General features: G+C 43.4%; 1 long non-coding RNA gene, 1 other non-coding gene and 4 pseudogenes across 2 annotated transcripts; 2 read left to right on the plus strand and 4 right to left on the minus strand.

The window, feature by feature from the left end:
• Positions 1 to 6246: 6246 nt before the first annotated feature.
• On the minus strand, positions 6247 to 6377 carry LOC140582609 (U5 spliceosomal RNA; annotated as a pseudogene).
• Positions 6378 to 6741: 364 nt separating this feature from the next.
• Positions 6742 to 6933, minus strand: LOC140582555 (U2 spliceosomal RNA). Its single transcript, XR_011985458.1, has one exon. It is a non-coding gene; the product is annotated as a U2 spliceosomal RNA (small nuclear RNA).
• A 731-nt stretch (positions 6934 to 7664) lies between these two features.
• Positions 7665 to 11291, minus strand: LOC140582388 (uncharacterized). Its single transcript, XR_011985336.1, has 2 exons — positions 11115 to 11291; positions 7665 to 10643 (listed from the first exon to the last, which is right to left on the minus strand). It is a non-coding gene; the product is annotated as an uncharacterized lncRNA (long non-coding RNA).
• Positions 11292 to 15708: 4417 nt separating this feature from the next.
• LOC140582629 (U2 spliceosomal RNA) lies at positions 15709 to 15886 on the plus strand (annotated as a pseudogene).
• Positions 15887 to 21168: 5282 nt separating this feature from the next.
• Positions 21169 to 21274, minus strand: LOC140582494 (U2 spliceosomal RNA; annotated as a pseudogene).
• LOC140582641 (U2 spliceosomal RNA) lies at positions 21241 to 21378 on the plus strand (annotated as a pseudogene).
• Positions 21379 to 22135: the final 757 nt, after the last annotated feature.

Consider the following 22135-nt stretch of genomic DNA (forward strand, 5'->3'; position numbering starts at 1 on the left):
TCATATTCCTTTGTTAAAAAAGGTGGAAGAGGATCTTGTGCAGTGGAAATCTCTACCTATATCACTCATTGGAAGAGTTGCCACCATTAAAATGATGGTCCTGCCTAAAATCAATTACTTGTTCTCAATGATCAATAATAAACTCTCTATGGCTTGGTTTAAATCACTAGACTCAAGCATCTTGTCATTTTTATTGAAGAACAAACCATCACGAATCAGCTTGAAAACTCTGCAAAAAGCCAAAGGTAATAGTGGTCTAGAACTACCAAGTTTCTATCACTACTTCTTAGCCAACAGACTGCAGTATATAACAAACTGGATCAAATCAAGCCCGGTAGATAGTCCATGGCTGGACTTAGAACAAGCAATCTGCGGAGAAGTAAAATTGTCTGATCTGCCTTTTATAAGTGTTTTAAGAGCCTTAGTATTAACACCTCATTAACAGCCTGGTGGGAATTTTTAAAAATAACTAGGTCTCCACTTATCCCCTGCAAATTAACACCCATTTGGAACAATCCAGATATTTGCCGAAAAAAGATAAAATTGAGCTTTCCCTTATGGCATGATAAAGGGATTAGAAATCTTGAACATGTTATGCAAAACGGAAAATTTATTTCATTCGAGGAACTAGTCTCAAAATACGGAATTAGCAACAGTAAATTTCTTGAGTACCAGCAATTCAGGCAAGGTTCAATCTTAATCAGTTTAACTTAGAAATACCTCCATGGGTGCTAGAATTTTTAAATCTTTCTAGCCCCAAATTATTGCAAAAAATGTATAAGTTATTGTCAAAAATGGATGACTCAATTTCCCTCCCAACCTCAAAATGGGAGCAAGATCTATCCATCGATCCAGATCAAAACTTTTGGAAAGAAATATGTTTAAACACCTTCAAAATGACTAAAAACCCCAACTTACAGCTTATACTATACAAAACTCTGCATAGAGCTCATTATACAGGACAAAGGATGTTCCAAATGGGCCTTATACACTCAAACCTATGCACCCACTGCTCAGGTAACTCTGTAGAGAACTACATGCATGCCATATGGTCCTGCACACCGGTGCAGAAGTTCTGGCAAAGGATATGTGAAGATCTATGAATTTGGTTTAATTGCTATATCCCAACCTCACCTACATTGTGCATTTTAGGTGATGCAAGTGTATTAGATATGGAAGAAAATAAAGTGCACATGATCCTTACTGCCTTAGGCATTGCAAAGAAAACTATCTTCATGAACTGGAAATCAAAAAATAATTTATGTGTTACTCAGTATAGAAATTTAATTCTAGACCACATAAGTTTGGAGAGAATGTCTAATTCCCTCCAAAAAAAACAATTGGGCGAATTGGATTCTCTCTGGTCCATTCTGGCCAATTCCATTATGTAGGAGGGGGTGGTCGGCTGTGGTCTCGTCTCCTCATGATTCTGGCGGGTGGTGGGGTTGGGCCCCCGGGCTATGGGCGGCTAGTGGCTTCTTGGAGCTGGGGGGGCTGTGGCTGCCATCCTGTGATGTCTGGGTGTCTGCCCTGGCTGGTGGTGGGGGGGGGCTATTTGTCGTCGAATGAGTGGGTGACTGAGTACGGGCTGCCCTTCGGGGTGGGGGGGGAGGGGGGCTAGCTCTTGGCGTCGGCACTGCTCCGGGATGTTGTCGCCGGGGGTCTCGGGTCCGCTCCTTCCAATGTAACGGTGGGGGGCTGGGGTGCCTACTGAGCCTCAGTGGATTTGTTAATGTAGGCTGTAACAGTCTCTGAGTACTCCTGGAGGTCAGTGGTGTTGTCGTATGTGGCAGCCTGCTTAAACATACTCCAGTCTGTGGTGATAAAGCAGTCCTGTAAAGCCTCTGAAGACCCTTCCGGCCACACTTGTATCTGCTTCCGAACCGGTTTGGTGACTTTAACAAGCGGTCTGTAAGCAGGCATTAGCATGACAGTAATGTGGTTTGAGGCACCGAGCTGGGGGAGGGGGAAAGCCTTGTAAGCTCCTCTTTGGGTGGTGCAAACAAGGTCCAGTGTGTTATTTCCCCGTGTAGGAAAGTCTATGTGTTGCTGTATTTTGGGAAACACACTCTTTAAGTCTGCATGATTGAAATCCCCAGCCAAGATGAGAAAAGCATCTGGGTGGGCTGTCTGCTGCTCACTGATACATGCTGGTACAGTTCATTCAGTGCCTCCCTCCTGTTGCTGCCATTGGAGGTGGGAGGGATATACACAGCAAACAACAGTATAGCTGTATATTCCCTCGGTAGATAGAACGGCCGGCACTTAATAACCATAAACTCCAACACTGGTGAACAGTATTTGCAGACCGCAACAGCATCGCAGCACCAGGCGTCATTGATGTAAACACAAAGCTCGCCACCGCGGGTCTTACCTCCCGCGACGACAACTCTGTCAGCACGGTAGCATGTTAGCTGGTCAAGCTGAATGCCGCGGTCCGGGACACAGTCACTGAGCCATGTTTCCGTGAACAAAAAAACACAACAGTCCTTTACATTCCTCTGAGATGAACATAGTAGTCGGATGTACTCCAGTTTCTTATCCAATGAGCGTACGTTGGCCAGAACGATGGAGGGGATAGCGGGTTTGTGTGGGCAAGCCACCAGCCTAGCTCGGATATCTCCACTCTTATCCCTCTTCTGCTTTCTCTCACGCCACTTGAGGCACCTCCATTTTGGGCGAGGTGCAGGAGTGGGGGTCGGTGATTGAGTAGGCCTGCGGAGCAGACCCAGATCATTCAGCTCTTCGGCGTCCACAGAGTCTAACTTAAAAAGTTTGTTTCTGCCGATGTTGAGCAAAAATGTTTGGCTATATATGGGCTTAAGAACAGATAAACGCGACAAAGGCGTACAGAAACACTGCAACGTCCAGGACGAAAAACACTGTTTAGTCGGGAGAGAGAGAAGCCGCAGTGTGTGCACGCGTCGCCATTTTGGGAGAGAAAAAAAAATAAAAAAATAAAATTTGACTTCTGAGGTACCACTGTACCCTGTAAATTTTAGAACGTGAAACGGTCGGCTAAGTTGACCTCGAATGGTTCTGCGTGCTCATTGGTTATTGCTACGTATATCTGGAAGCAGAAGCTGTAATTTTTATTTCTCTCGGTCTTGATTTGGGCGATCTTCATTTACTGTTTGTGTTCCATTGCTTTAAATAACGTCTGCAAAGGGTCCTTTCAGTCGCTTGCATGGTTTTCTACACACCTGTCTGGGATGCTTTAAGCGTTCCAGCTTTCGTGTGCGCAAGCCCACTGCACCATCCTTGACTGTTGCAACGGGGGTTGCTATAAATGGCAAAACCCCTGCAAAGGTCGGGAGTGGCATCCACCTCCCCAGTGGACACGGGGATCACCAGCATGCTCCTGTTGCAGCAGAGGCAGGGTCCGAGTGGGCGGCAGTTTGGAAGAAGATTGCAGCTCTCGAAGACAAGGTGGGCCGTTTACGGTCTGAGATCTCCATGCTTGCTGGTGCCCTGACTGACCCACATATATCCCGGAGCAGTTCGGAGACCACTGGGACTCCTGTTGTAGTCTCCACTTCAGCTCCAAGCTGTTTCCCACCCCCTCCTCCTCCTCCACCGCCGCCTCCTCCTCCTCCTCCACCTGCTAGTATCCAGGGCCCCAAGCAGAAGACGAGTCATCGTCAGGGAAGTGGCTCAGGACCCACCAAAGGCCCCAACATGGTGGATGTCCTGGCGGAGCTGCCCTGCGTTAAACTGCGCCCGGTGCTGAGGTCGCCAGGTGGGACGCCAGTGCCAAGGAGGGGACTGACGCAGGGGACGCCCATGCCCTCAGAGGACATTGCTGCCATTTTAGCAGAGGCTCTGAAGAAGAAATTCAAGCAATAGAACCACTCTGATGAGTAGGAGCAGCAGGCCTCTGAGCCCTTAAACTTTTTTTACTTAAATTTTTTATACTTATAACATTTTTATACTTATATCATTTTTATACTTAAGATTTTTATACTTATATACTTTATATACTTAAACTTTATATACTTATACTTTATGTACTTATATACTTTATATGCTTATATTTATATACTTATACTTTGTGTACTGATTCTATATACTTATTAATAAATAATATATTTGTATCACTATTATTTTTAAAAGAGTTGCTGATTTTGTAATACTGCTGCAGCATTCTCCACATGCTAATCACGGCCCCACATCGAATTGGCACTTTGATCTGCCACATATCACTTCACTACCCCCTGTTGAATGTTGCATCGTATGTTGTTAGATATCTCCTAGTAGTAAGTACTTCATTATTAGGCTGCACAATATTGGAAAAGATGTATTTCTGCAATGAGTATTGCAGTATTTATTTAAATTTAAAATGCTTAAAACAAACCAATTTCTCACAAACACATCTATTCATGAGTGATTTAACACTATGTTTGCTAAACCTACGCAAATCTACGTAAAATCCCCTCGGCCCGACCTCGGGTTGAGAGGCCATTAGCTCCATTGTCCTCCTGCTTTTGTTGTGCAAAAACACTAGTTACCTGTGAACCCTGCCACATTTGCATTTCTTTACCCTCACTGCTGCTGGCAAGCTTGCCATGTTGTCCCGAGATAGATTCCTTTCCATCATGAAACACCTTCGATTTGACGACAAGGACACGAGGGCAGAACGGGTGAAAACAGACAGATTTGCGGCGATCTTGGACATCTGGAAATGCTTCACTAGGAACTGTATTGAGAGTTTCACTGCAGGACAACACATCACCGTAGATGAGCAGCTGTTCCCGACCAAGGTTCGTTGTCCATTCACACAGTATATCGCATCCAAGCCGGACAAATCTGGAATCAAGTTCTGGATGGCGATGGATTTGGAGACCAAATACGTCTGCAATGCATCCCCTTACTTGGGAAAGGACCCCAATCGTCAGAAGGGGGAGAGGCTGGCAGAGAATGTGGTCATGAGTCTGATGGAGCCATTTCTGGATGACGGGAGAAATGTCACAACAGACAATTTCTTCACCTCACTGTCGTTGTCACACAGTCTGCTTCAGCGCAAAACCACACTACTGGGCACGATGAATAAAGCTCGTCATGAGCTTCCTCCATCGGCAAAGGACACTGCAGGCCGAGAGAAATTCTGCACGTCAGTGTTTAGAAGCGGCAGTGTCTCCTTGACAATCTACGCGCCAAAAAAAAAGAAAACTGTGTGTCTTCTGAGTTCCTTGCACCGAGACGTGATGATCGGGGATGGTATAAAGAGGAAACCCAACACGATAACAGACTACAACCATATGAAGGTATGTGAATGTGCATATAATTTTATACCAGTGCTACAATGTTTCCTGATATGTACTATACAGGCCTATATCGGGTAGAAAAAAATATACTTATGTCTCTCTCTCTCTCTCTGCTTTTACAGGGTGGTGTAGATGTGTTGGACCAGATGGCACGCAAGTATACAGTACGAACAGCAACACACAGGTGGCCAGTAGCCGTATTTTATAACATGCTGGACCTGGCGGCAGTGAATGCCTATGTTCTGTACAAGGCGTGCACAGGGTGGAAAGGCAAAAGAAGATCATTTCTGAGTCTTCTAGCCATGGAACTCAGTAACCGATTCATGCTGCAAAAGGCAATGGAAGCAGAGAGGGAAGCTTTTGCAGCTGCTGCATCATTTGCTGCTGCTGTGCCAGGAACTGTTCAGACAACTCAGTGCCAGGTACAAGAGAGCTGCAACAGGAATCGCAGCAGATATCTCTGCGCAAAGTGTTGCAAATTCACCTGCGCCAAATGCAGGCACAGAGGTTACTGGGTCTGCAAACGCTGCAAACACTGACTATGAAACCACTGAGATGATGAAGAGGAACTGAGGGACTGAGAATTTTTTTTTACTTCTTTTATTATTATTATTATTATTGATTCTGTTTTCAGTCTATTTTTGACAAATAAAACACTTGTGTTTCTATATTTTGTGAAATTGTGTCTTTCATATTTGTGGGTCAGTCAGAGTGTGGGATATTTTGTATAGATATGGCAAGCTTGCCAGCAGCAGTGGCGGTAAAGAAATGCAAATGTGGCAGGGTTCACAGGTAACTAGTGTTTTTGCGCAACAAAAGCAGGAGGACAATGGAGCTAATGGCCTCTCCACCCGAGGTCGGGCCGAGGGAATTCTCACCAGAAAATAAAAAGCTCAGTATTAAAAGCTCAGTAACTAGTAACTAGCTCAGTAACTAGCTCAGTAACTAGTGTTAAACGGCAAGGATGAAAATGATTAGGATTAGCTCTTGCCAAAATAGGGCTTGTAAACTTTTGTGGTAGTCAGAAATAACCCAAACAACTATGACTATACCCCACGGAAATCTTTAGTAAAAACCGAAAGATTTATACGGGATGAAGAGAGACCCGAGTCGATATGGGGCTGCCGCTTAGCGGGTCGCCGTTAGCCGGGTCTCCGTGACGCCCCCGCTCGGAGTAGAATGCCCAGGGGCTCCTCCCTGTCCTCCCGTCCTCTCAAGAAACAGCAATCATTTAAACAAACATGAGGGAAAATTCAAAAGGCAAAGATGACGTCATGCCTTACCTCAGCACAGCTGTCCACCACACAAACAGCGTGTCACCTTACTTTAAAAAAAGAAAAAGAAAAAGAAAACCGGCAGGAAACGGGGGCCACGCCCCTCCCTCACAGCACATGCGGCTAATTAGCTGGCCATCCAGAGGCACTCAGTCTATTAGTCACCCACTCAGTCAGTTCTGCCTTTCAACAACAGGGGGCAGTAGAGGTGCACCGTTCCTGGAAGCATTGCAATACCGGGTCGATGCGTGGAGCGGACGGGGCAAGCCCCACTTCCGGGTCCCTGTTCCAAAAATCTGTTTAATATGTGGTCCCCTCCATGGGGGACGTATCAAAATAACCTTTTCATACCAAAACAAAATGTAAATCAGCTCAAATACATGAATAATAAATATTATGCTTGTACTACTTATATTAACACATAATCACAATCTATGAGGTTGAAACATTCCTACACTATGCAAACCATGCCAACACAGTACAATAAGACTTTCAAAGATATTATTAAACAAACAGAACTACCTGCAGAACTATTACCAATAAAACAGGAAAAGGGCAATAAGACCAGCAAATACAATTATACACCATTTAAACCTAATTACAATTATATGGTCAATAAAACAATTAAAATGTCACCTTATATGCATGCTATTAAAAAGTTAAGACCTCTAACCCTCTGGAGTCGACGGCATCGTCGGCAATGCCGCGATCTTTCTTGTGTATTTCAGCTCATAACTCGCTGAAATCTTATTATAGAAACATGAAAAAAAATGCTGACTAAATCTTTAATCTGCATTCTTTTCAAAACGTTCATTGTCGCAAGTATTAAACTTTTTAAATCGGCAAAAAAGTAAACCATGTCACCTTACTTTGTTTTACCTGCATCGGGGGTGTGTAGTACCACTGTCACCCGAAGATTGCTATTCACATTCTAAATAGCCACATTAGCGCGTATTCAGATCGCATTCGCATGGTAATTTGATGAACAGCGCAACGGTGAAACGCGATCCAGATACATCCCCTTCAGCGTCATAAAAGGGGGGAGGGATGTGGCCAGGTGACAATGGCTCATTCATACACATGAAAGTTGCTACATATTCAATGAAAGGAGCCAGAAATAGTTACATGAGTTAGGTTTTTCTTATTTATTTATCCAAAGAATGCTTCAGAATAGAATGCTCTCTCCGGGTCGGGGATGGGATCCTTCCGCAAGTGGAGGAGTTTAAGTATCTCGGGGTCTTGTTCACGAGTGGGGGGACGATGGAGCGAGAGGTCGACAGGCGGATCGGTGCGGCGTCCGCAGTGATGCGGGCGCTGCATCGGTCTGTCATGGTGAAGAAGGAGCTGAGCCAAAAGGCGAAGCTCTCGATTTACCAGTCGATCTACGTTCCTACCCTCACCTATGGTCACGAGCTATGGGTAGTGACCGAAAGAACGAGATCGCGAGTGCAAGCGGCCGAAATGAGTTTCCTCCGCAGGGTGGCTGGGCTCTCCCTTAGAGATAGGGTGAGGAGCTCGGTCATTCGGGAGGGACTCGGAGTAGAGCCGCTGCTCCTCCGCATTGAGAGGAGTCAGATGAGGTGGCTCGGGCATCTGATTAGGATGCCTCCTGGACGCCTCCCTGGTGAGGTATTCCGGGCATGTCCCACTGGGAGGAGGCCCCGGGGAAGACCCAGGACACGCTGGAGGGACTATGTCTCTCGGCTGGCCTGGGAACGCCTCGGGATTCCCCCAGAGGAGCTGGATGAAGTGGCCGGGGAGAGGGAAGTCTGGGATTCCCTGCTGAGACTGCTGCCCCCGCGACCCGACCTCGGATAAGCGGGAGAAAATGGATGGATGGATGAATATTGCAACTACACCATTTAGTCATCTTTGTGTAGCCAAGACTTTGGTGATCAGATATCTGGGATCAAAACAAACTGCCATCATTGCTTACAATGTAGTTTTATAATGTTTCTGCAAGTGTTCCAAACTGCATTTTGCCATGTCTATACTTTGAATGTCAAATTACAAACTTCACATAACATATTTACAAAGTACACTAAGATTAAGATGAGTTTGTTGCCAAACCAAACATATAAGAAATAATTTATTTGCCAGGAATTAAGTTTTTGATATTGAATGAAATGTGTGACCATGCCCCAGTTAGTGAAAGTGTGTCCCCTACCCCTAGACTCCAGAGGGTAAAAAAGGAACACATCCGCATGACTTCCAAGCTCTGCACAAGGGTCGGGCTAAAACGGCATCAAACACCTTCCCAAAACACATAAAATCAGTAAGCTTGGGAATAAAATAGGTTAATCGCACAATAAACAGCACAACAGATCAAAATGTTAATAAATATTAATAATGTTAATATCGATGAATAAGTGCTAACAGTGATCAACCAAAACAGTGCTCAGTAAAATCTTTACATGTCAATAAATAAAATCCATACCAAATAAAACACACGCACAGAAAAACAAAGCACACTTACCTAAAACCCGAAGTGTCCTCTGTGTGCTTCAGGAAAATGCATCATGTCAACCCTGTAGGATGGAGTGTCACCACCTAGACGTACCGGGGCAGCTTTCGCCTAGGATCAAGGCAGTTGGATGGATGTGAACTTACCTCAGGGGCCTGCGTGTTTGGGTAGACTGCAGCTTGCCTCTGGGATCAGCATGGTTGGGTGAATGGCTGATTACTGGGAACAATGTGTTTAAGTGGATGGCAGCCTACATCTGGGATCAGGGTGTTTTGGCGGACAGCGGCTTGCCTCTCTGATCAGGGTGCTTGGATGGACAGCAGCTTACCTCTGTGGTTGGGCCGGTTGCGTGTTTGGGAGCTTACCTCTAGGGCCAGGGCGTTTGGTGGACGGCAGCTTACCTCTGGGATCAAGGCGTCTGAGTGGATGAAAGCTTACCTCTATTATCAGGGTGTTTGGGTTTATGTCATCTTAACTCTGGGGTCAAGGCGCTTGGTTGGATGCAGTTGGTTGGATTGGAGCTTTACCTCTGGAATTAGGGCATTTGAGTAGATGACAGCTTAACTCTGTGATCATTGTGTTTGGGTACATGTCAGCTTACCTCTGGGGTCAGAGCGTTTGTGTGTAGGGCAGCTTATCACAGCTAACTATCGATTAGTTTAACTGAATTTATCCAAAAATTATTATTATTTCTATACCTGACAGACAAAATATTGTGACTTACATATAATGTGACATGTTGTTAATGCAACCAGTAATCAGAAGACAGTGTGACATGTGCTGCACACCAGGGCAATTTCAGAATCACTAATCAGATCTGCAGTTAACACCAAGTTATGGTAAACCAAGTGACGCCTATATAATATACATGTATGGAAATCACACAATCCGAAAAATAGTTTCCCGAAATATTAACACAGAGGTATTTCTCACTCACTATAAAACACGATGTAAATTTCCCTGTAGTAATTAATAGATTAACAGACAAAAAACCCAGAGTCACACCAACGAAAACACAACGCAATGCTAGGGCCAACTAGCAAGAACTGGCTAACCAGGTAAAAATTCGCAATGAACTTCTAAATTATCGAAACTCAGTTACATCAATAAGTACATAAGTTACCACGAAACATACATGTATTAGTTTAATAAAGTCTAAGCAGAAATGATCAAAATAAATACGGTTTTGGTTTTGTTTGCCGGAGCTCAAACGTCGGACATCTCCCTTAGTAAAAGGGTGTGGACTCTGGCCGTTGACAACCACGTGCTGCTCGCGCCACACAACGTCGTTGACCGCAGTCTGTCATACTCTCGCGTGTTACGTCTGACTGACACGCGCCGCAATAGTGAGATTTAGCAGTACTAACGTTAAAAAAAGCTCTTACTGACCTCATTTTACTGTATCATATGCGCAGTAATTTATCTTGCTTTCTTAAAATAACCAATAAATTTTGGTGCTACTGCTCTGTTTGAGTCCATGAATTATGTCCTGCATAGAAATGTGTAGTGGCAGAACATTTAAACAACTGGATCGCATTTTAAAACATAATCTTATGTAGACATCACACCTCTCCCGGAAGACTCCCGCAAATGCACCACAGCTCCCTCACACCCCCGAATAATGTGCAGCATCCTGGAAATCTGTCCACACAGAAATAAAAGCAATCAAACGTAGGGAAGTGACCACGTGCCTACAGATCGTATGTTGGGCGTGGCTACGGATCGTCTGTCGCCGCCCCCCAACTTTCACAGCCAGCACCCCCCCCCCTCCCCTTCCCTAAGGTGGGAATTCAGACATCCCAACCTGCAAAAACTCAATTCAGGGAGGTGCCCCCAACCCCCGACAAGGAGAGAGATAACTTCAACAAACTTGATTTCACAGTTTAATTTGTTCATTAATTTCCTCTAGTCAGCGCACTAAATTACGAAGGTCAAAATTATGTATTTTGACAATAATATAAGTAGATTATTTTACCATTTATGCAAATTCCTTAATTATATTCCATTGCTACTTTACAAAAGTCTTTCATGACAGCATTAGCAACTAACCAAGTGTCTAACTAGTGTAGACCTGAATAATACAGCACATGAAATGACACTTGTTAAACTCACCTCAACATGCCTTTTACAATCGTTTAAACCGTCATGGGCAATGCTGAAATCACTGTTGCAAACAGTACAGCCTACTTTAATGTAAAATCAGACAGATTGCTTAACTTGCAGCTGCCCAATTACGCGTACATATTTTATTGCCGCAGATAATTAAGGTAGGTAATACAACGCTGAAGGTTAGAGGTATAGTACGATTACATATGTACAACATGTGGTCATTTCAGTCAGACAAACGTTTAAAATGGAAAACCAGCTTTTACCGGCAATTTCCATAGCACGTCCTAGTCGAAGTACTACACTGCCATCTATTGGACAAGTCAGGTTACTGAATCGTGAAATGTGTCTGTACTGAAATGGATAAAACAAACATAATATCTTCAGTCATGTTTTCTGTTAGGACCACTACAAGAGGATTATCAGTATGAAGGTTTATCAATAAAAATAATTTATTAAAATAAATATTACAGGGCTCTCCCTGAAAATAAGATGCTCTTAGCTTCCAAAGCCAAGGACACATTCTAGTGTTTTTCCAGGAGACTGGACCTAACTAACCTGGGGCCTTATGAAAAACAATCAATCAGTTCATGTTGAAGCTCACAAGGTGTGGAGAACAAGAAACACAAGTAAGGGAGAAAGGCAAGGTGCAAAGCATACACAAGCAGTGTAACGACATATCAGTTACAATGTATGATTAAACATACATCATTTCTCACAGTATGAATAGTGGCCCGTTGCTCCTACTATAGCCTCACACCTCCAGGGTCATGGGTTCAATCTGCACCCCTGCTGTAATAAACAGTGAAGTTATTACAGTAACATGATGTTTATCAGTAAAATAGTACACTCAAAAAAATATTTAGGCCTAATATTTAGGATTTATGTAATTTAATTGCATATAAAATTTCCATGCATTTGGATTAAATAGTTTTAAAGAAAGCAAATTAATAAACGTAATATAATGTGTATTCATCAGTTTAATATAAATAAAACAATTACGAATGAGATTTATGTAATTGTGTTATGTCCAATGTTTTTTAAATAGATAATAACTAAGATTATGCATTTACAATACATACAATTTGTTTTAAATTCATATGAACCAGATTTATGTATAAATTTTTAATAAAGATTATATAAAACTCATTAATAAATTCAAAATGTTTAAAATGCATTTATAGAAATTATATTTATGCAATTCTCCCAATGGATCAAATGTAAAAAAAGACAACTGTTTCACATTTTAACCATTTATTGATACTGAAATGCATGTAAAACTACATTAAAAAAACAGAATTAGTAACACTAAGTTAAACACTGTTCAGTCTTTGATTATGTAAAACTTCTCAAAGTGTAAATGAGCAGCTGTGACAAAAACCATGACACTTTTCTCCATTTTTCTATAACAAAAAAATAAAGCAAGCAATTGTAAACAGAACTAAGCAGCGATAAGTCAAATATTAATAAAAGATTGTTCTTAACAACCTTGTTAAACTGGAGGTACACTTAATTGGATTTACTTAATTTAATAGTGGACAGTGGTTGCACACAGATGTTTTGCTTTGGCAGCAACTTGAACAATTGAGTTAAATTAACATAACTTATTCATATTCAATAAACCTGTGTACTTTCTGTTTATACAGTGTGATTGAAACATGTTTTGTTAAAGTAATTTGAGCTCTTGGAACATTTTATTCCTTCTTGATTTTATCACTTTATTCCAACACTATTCAATAACTTTTCCTCCAATACTATTTCGTCACTTAAAAACTACATGTTATTTTCATTTTACATGTTAATATTATATTTGAGTGTCAATTACACAATTTTACAATGGTATTTTTATTTTTCTTTCCCATCAGTATAATTTAGAGCAGCAAAACAACTCTCCCATTTTCCAATGGTTTCAGTTCTAGACAACAGCTGATTTATTTTCAATTTCTAAACCCAAATGAATACAAAATGAATAATGAAGAAAATGACAAAATCCAAGTTACGTTATTTTCTGCAAAATATTTTCATTCATTGTGCGTTATTATTATAATTCACATGTTCCCAACATTTTGATATTTTATGTACACAGCAAATGTGCCAGTGTTAAATTAGCACTGCATGGTGTCTATATGGGTCCACACCATTCAGTGATACATTTAACACTTTACAGTGTGCAGTGAGTGTTCTTTTTACAGTATTAATCTTTATTAACTGTAATAGTGTTCAATTTACACCATAGGGTAAATCAATGAGTCTCCACCTCCACATATCTTATAAAAGGCAGATCAGACAATTTTACTTCTCCGCAGATTGCTTGTTCTAAGTCCAGCCATGGACTATCTACCGGGCTTGATTTGATCCAATTTGTTATATACTGCAGTCTGTTGGCTAAGAAGTAGTGATAGAAACTTGGTAGTTCTAGACCACCATTACCTTTGGCTTTTTGCAGAGTTTTCAAGCTGATTCGTGATGGTTTGTTCTTCAATAAAAATGACAAGATGCTTGAGTCTAGTGATTTAAACCAAGCCATAGAGAGTTTATTATTGATCATTGAGAACAAGTAATTGATTTTAGGCAGGACCATCATTTTAATGGTGGCAACTCTTCCAATGAGTGATATAGGTAGAGATTTCCACTGCACAAGATCCTCTTCCACCTTTTTTAACAAAGGAATATGATTCATCTGTACTAGATCTGAGAGTCTGGTGGAAAAATTTATGCCTAAGTATCTAAGGTTACCTGACTAAAGGAGTAGTAGTTGTGTTTTGGAAACTACAATTCAAAGGCAAAACTGTTGATTTGCTCCAGTTGACGGAGTAGTCTGATATAGATGAGAACTTATCTATAAGTGATATTGTCTTCAGAAGAGAGGTTGGAGAATTCCTAAGAAAATGTAATATGTCATCTGCATAAAGGCTTATCTTATGGTCTGTTTTTTCTGTTTGAATTCCTTTAATATCTACATTTTGTCTAATTAGTTTGTTGTTTTTAATTGTATTTGATCATTTTAATATTTCATGGCCAATTTTAATATTGTCACTTTGAATGTCAGGGGTTTGAGGAACGTTTTAAAACGCACGTTGGTTTTTAATCAGCTGGCATCTTCCCCTTCAGCATTTGTTTTCTGCAGGAAGTCCACCTCCGGGACCAGCGGGACGAGGCTCTCTTTTCACGACAATGGAAGAGGGGTAGATCCTACTGGAGCGTAGGTGGTGTCCACTCCTCAGGCGTCGGGATTCTTTTTGGCGACCGCGCCTTTGAGGAAGTAAGTTCATTTACCGTTCTTCAAGGCAGGGTTTTGGGAGTGGACGCCACATGGAGGGGACAGCGTCTGCGGGCCATATGCATCTACGCTCCAGTGGAAGCCTCGTCCCGTATAACTCTCTCTGAGGAGTTGTCCCCGTTCTGTGTCACAGATCGACACTTGATTTTAGGAGGGGACTTTAACATCGCGTTGGAGGGTAGAGAAGATGTCAGCTCAGGGCATTTTCGCCATTTTATTCGTTCCTTTAAACTTGTGGATGGTTTTAAAACATGCAACCCCAGCATGCTGGGCTTCACCTGGCATAATAGTCGCGGAGCCAGCAGTCGCATCGACTACATTTTAGCTTCACCCCCCGTTGTTTTTGAAAAGGTGTCCTTCTCCCCACAGTGGCCCACTGACCACTTGGCAGTGGAGGCCACTGCCTCCATAGACGCCCCTGTATATGGGGGCGGCTATTGGAAAATTAACCTGCAGATTCTGGAGGAGAGCGATTTTAGACACCTTTTTTTAGATCACTTCTCCGAGTGGCAGAAGGACAAGCCTACCTTCCCCTCTGTGGCCGAATGGTGGGAGAGTGTGAAGGACAGGATCCAAACCTTCTCCATGCAGTATAGCAAGCAGCGCAGGATGGAGAAGAAATTCTCCATTCTGCAGCTGGTGAGAAGGTTGCGGGATGAATACGCCACTTACAACAATGGGGGCATGTATTAGGATGAATTCACGGACGATTACGTCACCCACGTGGCATGGAATTAATCCTTTTACTATAATATTCTGGGAAGTTGTAATTGTGGATTAATTCTGATCGTGTGTGGACTGATCGTCCTGAAATTCAGATCAATTGTCCATGATTCACCCCGAATGTTACTAGACTGCACTATTTACCGATCCCCTGTAAAACCTAATTTTGCCATAAATAACTTGGGCTCGTAAAAAGAAGCCAGGATGCTCATCTTGCATCAAAAGCATGCATTTGAGATGACATTTTAATTGCATAAATGGCCATATGTGTTTACTTAGATTTTAATGGTGTGTAAATATATTGGTTGCTTTTATTGCTTTTTTTTGTGCTTATTTTATGGTGAATGGTTCTGCAGATAGTTTGTTTAATACTATTTAAAAATATTTTTAGTAATGTCTTATTGTATTGGCATTCACTTATATGATATGGGAAAATTTCAGCCTGTTATATTATGACTATTTCTGAATATCATTGTTTTAGTAGGAAAATGTTGTTTTTAATTCCCTTGTTGACAGTGCCAATTTTTTAAGTGCAGTTTCTATTATATGTTTTAATGTGTTTGTGTCGATGTAAATAATTGTGCAGAACTGTTTAATAAAGTATTTGGATCTGAAAAAAAAATCTGTTTTATCAGTTTAATATCTGATACATCCCCTATGGAGGGGACCACATATTAAACGGATTTTTGGAACAGGGAGCCGGAAGTGGGGCTTGCCCCGTCCGCTCCAGGCATGGACCCGGTATTGATGTGCTTCCGGGAACGGTGCACCTCTACTGCCCCCTGTTGTTGAAAGGCAGAACTGACTGACTGACTGACTGACTATATAAAGTACATGATCTTACCACACTGACATTTCTGATTTTGCTAACAATCATGTACAGTAAATTTAAAAGCTTTTAAGAAGATTCAGTGTGCAGTTACCAGGTTACAAATAAACAAACAAATAAATAAAATGGCATCAGAAGAGAAGTACGATGACAGTAAAATGTGTGAAACTAGTGGAATCTGAAAAATGTGTGTGCATATAAGTCTCCACATGTATAAAGCGGCTGTATAGCATAACAAAAAGGAGCAATGGATAACTGACATAAAGTGCTTACTGTCCATAACGACAATGAGTCATGTACGGCGTAAGATAAACACAACATGCGTTAACTTTGGATATGCATAATGCACACACAAGAATCATATGTCTTTGGAATCGAGAGAACTATCAGATAACTTCAACAAGTTACCAAATGGATGCAAAATCAAAGATAGGCTATTAATTTCTGCCTGGCACTAACCTTGTATTCCTCTGTCACATGACCGGTGGGAAGTAGGACCCAAATGCAAGCTGTAGGGCAGAACCCCCTTTGCGGGGAGCTTTTCTGGCAGGCAGGCTTGGGCACAGAGACGCAAACAGACAAGGACAGAACTGGAGAACATTGGCCTGGGCACTTTACCAAACTAAGGAATGGGAAAACACAAGGCAGCTGGTAGTGACTGACAGAAGGACAGGAACATGAGGTGAGACTAATGGCGCTTTTCCACTGCATAGTACGGCACAGCACGGTTCAGTACAGCTCACCTTGGTTTGGCTCAGTTCGGCTCGGTTTGCGTTTCAACTGCAGTTTAGTGCCGCTTTAGAGTGGGCGGGATTATTCACATGTCGTTATAGTTGCGCCGCCTCTACTGCCGTGACATCATCGTAAACGCGCCACAAACAAACACACAACAATGGAGCATATCGACGGAATGGTGTTCTTCATTCTCGGCATGTGGATGTTTTTAACAGCAAGGCGAAGGAGTTTGTTTTAAAAGAGGCTGATGGCAGCCAAAGAAAACACAGCTAAAAAAACTAAGAGAGTTTTCACTTTTTGGTAACGGTTCGGCGCGCTTGGAACCTTGGCTGAGATGGTACTAAAAAAAGGACCAGGTACCGGGTACTGTTCCCAGTGGAAAACCCCTCAAAAGTGAGCTGAACTGAACCGTGTCGTGCCGTACTATGCAGTGGAAAAGCGCCATAATAAAGACCAAGCGTGGCTCATTAGGGCCACGTCAGGGAGGAGAACTGGAGAGTAAGGTTGACAGGACGGGCAGGCCATGACAGTAACACCCCCCCACCCCCCAATCCTGTGCCCTCCTGGTGCAAAGGTATCATTAAGGGGACACACAGACCAGGGCAAAACCAAGGACAGCAGGGGAGACAAACCGCCAGGACACAACTCATGACAGGCCAGGTAACCCGACAGGGATGCAGACTAGGGACCAAAAGACAAACAGCGGGTGTCAGTGGGCAAGTGGCAACAAAGGAAACAGAAGAAGGAGACAAAGGGAGGGATTGGGCACCAAAAGGACCAAAGGTGGCACAGGACAGACAGGGCAGGACACAACCAGACAAACAATGTGCAACAAGAATAGGGCCAGGAGAGGGAGTCAGGGGGAACCTAAAGTGGGAAGCAAGAGTGACTGGAGTGGGGGCTGGAAGAGTGAAATCGGGCTAAGAGGTGAAACCAGGGAGAGCCACGGGGAAGCAAGACTACAGATCAAGCTCCGAGGTGCCGCCGAAGGGTCGCGGCCAGGGGGGCCTTCGGAGTCCTGTCTGGGTCTGTAGAAGGACGAGCTCCTCTCGTCTGCGCCAGCCGAGGGAAGAACAGCATCGGTAGACGGCGAGGGGTCGGCAGAGCCGGAGGGCATCGAGGAGCAGGCAGGACAGGAACCGGACCACACCGTGGACCCTGCAGAACAAAAGCAAAGGCCAGTACCAGTGCCGGAGGAAACCGCAGGTGGTTCCTTTCGGGAACCAATGGATGGGGTCCCCCGAAAAGACCCCCTTGGACCGAGCTGGGGTCAGGCGGTAAGTCTGGGTAGCATACCCCAGATCTTTCCTCCTGGAGCCGAACCCCCGACCAGTTTTCCGTTGACCCTGCCGTTGTCACGGCGATAACCTCCTCGGCTGGGGAAACTCTGGTCACGGGGCTGACACCACGGACTGGGACTCAGGGCAAGAACTGGAGGGTCCCACTCCATGTCCTCCGGGCCGCCTGTGCCTTAATCCATACTAAATGTAATTAAACAGAATGAAGCTTAAAAGAATAAAATGGTAAAGAGAAGAAAATTTAATGTGTAAGTTTCAAAAAACGGGCTCTTACTTTTATTCAGATGTTTGCAGGCGTTGTGACTCTGTGATGAATGGTGACGTATGAGATCCTGAGAATGGGCTACGCCTCCAAGGGTGAGTGGCAGGTGGCATTTCCCAGGAATTACAGGCTGGAGATGTCTGAGGAGCTCTCCTGGAGTGAAGACAAAAGAGAAGAAGGGAACAAGCAGAGGGTGTGGGGAGAAAAAGACTGCAGATCCAGTTACAGGTGAATTGTACAAATGCCCTTGAAGTCTTGGTCCATGAGGGATCCAATTTTTAATTAAAAAAAAAAAGGACAATAAATTATTTAAAAATAGAGTTTTCATTTATATCTGTCTAGGAGTTAAAACACATAAAATCAATTAACTTACCTGGTGATTTTGGAACTTCTGACCCCAAATCAAAATAATATAGATTATAACTAAATGCATCGTTTTATTTGGGAAAAAGGGATAAATTAAATAAAAGGTTAAATTTGGAATCTAAAACAAAAACAGCAATTTCACATCAGGAATAAATATCATTTCAAGGGTCTTCAGTACATTTTTCCTGTGTCTGCTCCCTTTACACGTAGAGAGTGATATAAACATGTACCAATATGTTAGACTGACTGAAATGAAACAGAGAAAACGTAAAATAAAGAAGTAAGGAAAATAGAGGTTAAAATGCACGGTAATTTGTCATATTGGCGCAAATGCACATAAAAAATGTACAACCGATTGCTGCATGTATCGCTTTTAAAGGTTAATGCGTACTTGTGAACCAGTTATGTCCATCACTGCGTACATAGCTAACAGAAAGTCAAAACGCATTGCTGTGCTCTAGAACTTGTGAAGTAACTTGCGTGCCTGCTAGCGGCATTCCAGTTCATTTCAAAAGGCATGCACAAGCAGTGCCATCTTGTGGTTTGTCATATATGGCAGATAGGCATGTTGCTGGCCACCCTAAACGAGGACCCAGCATGATGTTGGCCACTGCTGCTGGGCTGCTGTCACAGTTGGTGATTTTTGCTACCTGACTCGACGGTGATCTCAGCCATGGTCCATCTCCTGACCCCCATTATATTTTGTGAATGTAAACCCGTTTAAGTTCACTGCTGCACAGTGGGAAGCAAGTGATCAACCCTGGCGTGTACTGACAACGTAAAATTCGAATAATACTTATCGATGTCAAATATGTGTATCTACATGCAACTAACCAACTATTCAATCAGACTCAGGATGTGCAACAATACCATGCCCATTTACAAAACAATACTCATATACTTTAGTTTGTGTTCACTAAAGGGGGGGGCGAGGCCATTGAAGCACCATGCTTGCATTAGTTATAGGACAGACATGTGATCGTGTTAAATCCCCAAAACACAAAAATAACATAACGCTACAGTCACCACATCCTGTCAGCTGGATGGAAGGATACTTTTTTTTTTCAAACACTGGGAAAGTTGGCCGGTGAAACAAAACTGGACACAGACAGAAAAGAACCCCACAACTCTCCTCACTGATCTGTCACTCAAAGGTCAACCCCCCCCCCCACACACACACACACACACAGGACCATAGCTCAGCCAAGGCTGGTGATGTTGGAACGGCCACCGGGGGGCGCCACTATGCGGTGGCCAGGGCGCCTAGGGACATTGTCGTCAGCCTGGGGACCTGAAAGGCAGCAACAGACTAATTTCAGAAAGGGCTTCAACTGGATGTGTGCAGTGATCATTTTCCATATAGAATTTAAATGTTTTAAGGTCCTTCCAGCAAAAATGAACTACAAATAAACTACAAATTTACCTCAAAATGGCAATTCCATGGCAATTATGGATGTTCAGTTGTTAATAATAAAAATATATGTTTATTTATACTCAAAGCTTCATAAAACCACACGGGCAAGATTATACGCTGATCCTGGCTCTGCAGAGGACGGCAAAATAGCGCATTGATATTTGTACTCATGCACCAAATTTATCGACCCATGAAATGAAAGAAGAGTTAATCATGTGGAAGAGAAGAGAGGAAGAGACAGGTAGATTGTAGAAGACGTCATGCAGAGAACCACTGACACGTATGGGTATGAACTTGAAGAGGAGCCCCAGGTTTGGGATGAGAAACAGACACGAAACACCGGAAGGGAAAAAGAGGATGGCCACCAGGTGCAGAATGGCCTGCAGAATGCAGGAAATACCCCAAGAAGCCATGCAAAGGATCCACTCCTTACTCAGAAGTCAACTTGGCCAATACCCAATCAAACCCATACCCACAATTTTCAGCATCAAAGAACTCTTAATTCTCCTTCACTGTCTTTTAGCCCTCAGTCTCTCCCTGGCTCCTTCCTGCCCTGGTACCTCATCTATCACCAAGGAGTTTACAGCCTACAGGAATGTCCATCATCATGACACATCGAAGCAATAGCGGTTAACCTCACAAACCTATAGCTGATGTGTGCTTGTTATGTTTGCTTGTATTTGTGTTACCCTCCAACTGCTGAGAGTCCGGCCCTGGAAATATATAAGATGATGCAGGTGAGGTCAGGGCAAGGTGCTAGGAGACATCAGTGTCAATACAAGTACAGACAATCGTCATTGTGGGGTCCCTTGCTCCCCAACATGCTGGGGAACCAATAAAAAGGAAGAAGGCATGGACTCTGCCCAATTAAAGACCTTATTGCATGTGTGTAGGAAACCAAATTTCTCTGGGCTCCGCGTGTATCACGGTTACATATGAAGCACACATGTGTTTAAACTTAAAAAAAATCAGGATGAAAGGTGCCTTATTCCCTTTTGCACAGTCATGATACATTTCTGTAATCACATCTCGTCAGCAAGGGGGTATCTCACGCCCCGAAAATTAATATGAATAATTTCTGTTTTTCACCATTTTACTTCAGGTGCTCCGGTTCGATAAGCAGACCCTGTCTCACTCAGTCACCCACTCAGTCAGTCAGTCTGAGTCAGTCCGTTTAATATGTGGTCCCCTCCATGGGGGACGTATCAGATATTAAACTGATACTACACTTGATCTTAGCCAAAAGGCCGAGAAGCCTTTTATTAGATGGATTTTTGGAACAGGGAGCCGGAAGTGGGGCTTGTCCCGTCCGCTCCACGCATCGACCCGGTATTGCAGTGCTTCCGGGAACGGTGCACCTCTACTGCCCCCTGTTGTTGAAAGGCAGAACTGACTGAGTGGGTGACTAATAGACTGAGTGCCTCTGGATGGCCAGCTAATTAGCTGCATGTGCTGTGAGGGAGGGGCCCTGTCCGTGCACAGCCCCCGTTTCCTGCTGTTTTTCTCTTTTATTTTTTTTTTAAAGGAAGGTGACACGCTGTCGTTTTGGTAAGGAATGACGCCATCTTTGCCTTTTGAATTTTCCCTCATGTTTGTTTAAATGATTGCTGTTTTTTGAGAGGACAGGAGGACAGGGAGGAGTCTGGGCCCCGAGGCTGGCGGCTGCGACATCCCTGGGCATTCTACTCCGAGCGGGGGGCGTCACGGAGGCCCGGCTAACGGCGACCCGCTAAGCGGCGGCCCCATATCGACTCGGGTCTCTCTTCGGTCTTCAGGACCGGTATACGTTTCTTCTCCTTTCCAGATTGGAAAAGACAGGAAGGAGCAAAAGTGGAAGAGTTGACGAAATGGCGACGGATGGCATAGCTTCTAGCGGTGGGGCTTAAGACCTTGCATTCCAGAGCATCCCCGCGCATATGAGAGTCTGCTCCATACATCTCCGTTCAGGTAAGTCAGCTTCCGGTGTGATCACTAGACTCCATTCTTGTGTTTGTCCCTAAAGAGAACAGCCAGGATAGGAAATGCTGGAAACCCATCCCGACCGGAGTCCATCCCTTCCCGGTGGCACAGTAACCCAAAAGTGTTTGTGAGTGTGGTTTATGTCAGATTAGGAGAGCTGA

Source organism: Paramormyrops kingsleyae, chromosome 24, assembly GCF_048594095.1.
Source record: "Paramormyrops kingsleyae isolate MSU_618 chromosome 24, PKINGS_0.4, whole genome shotgun sequence".
Taxonomy (NCBI): domain Eukaryota; kingdom Metazoa; phylum Chordata; class Actinopteri; order Osteoglossiformes; family Mormyridae; genus Paramormyrops; species Paramormyrops kingsleyae.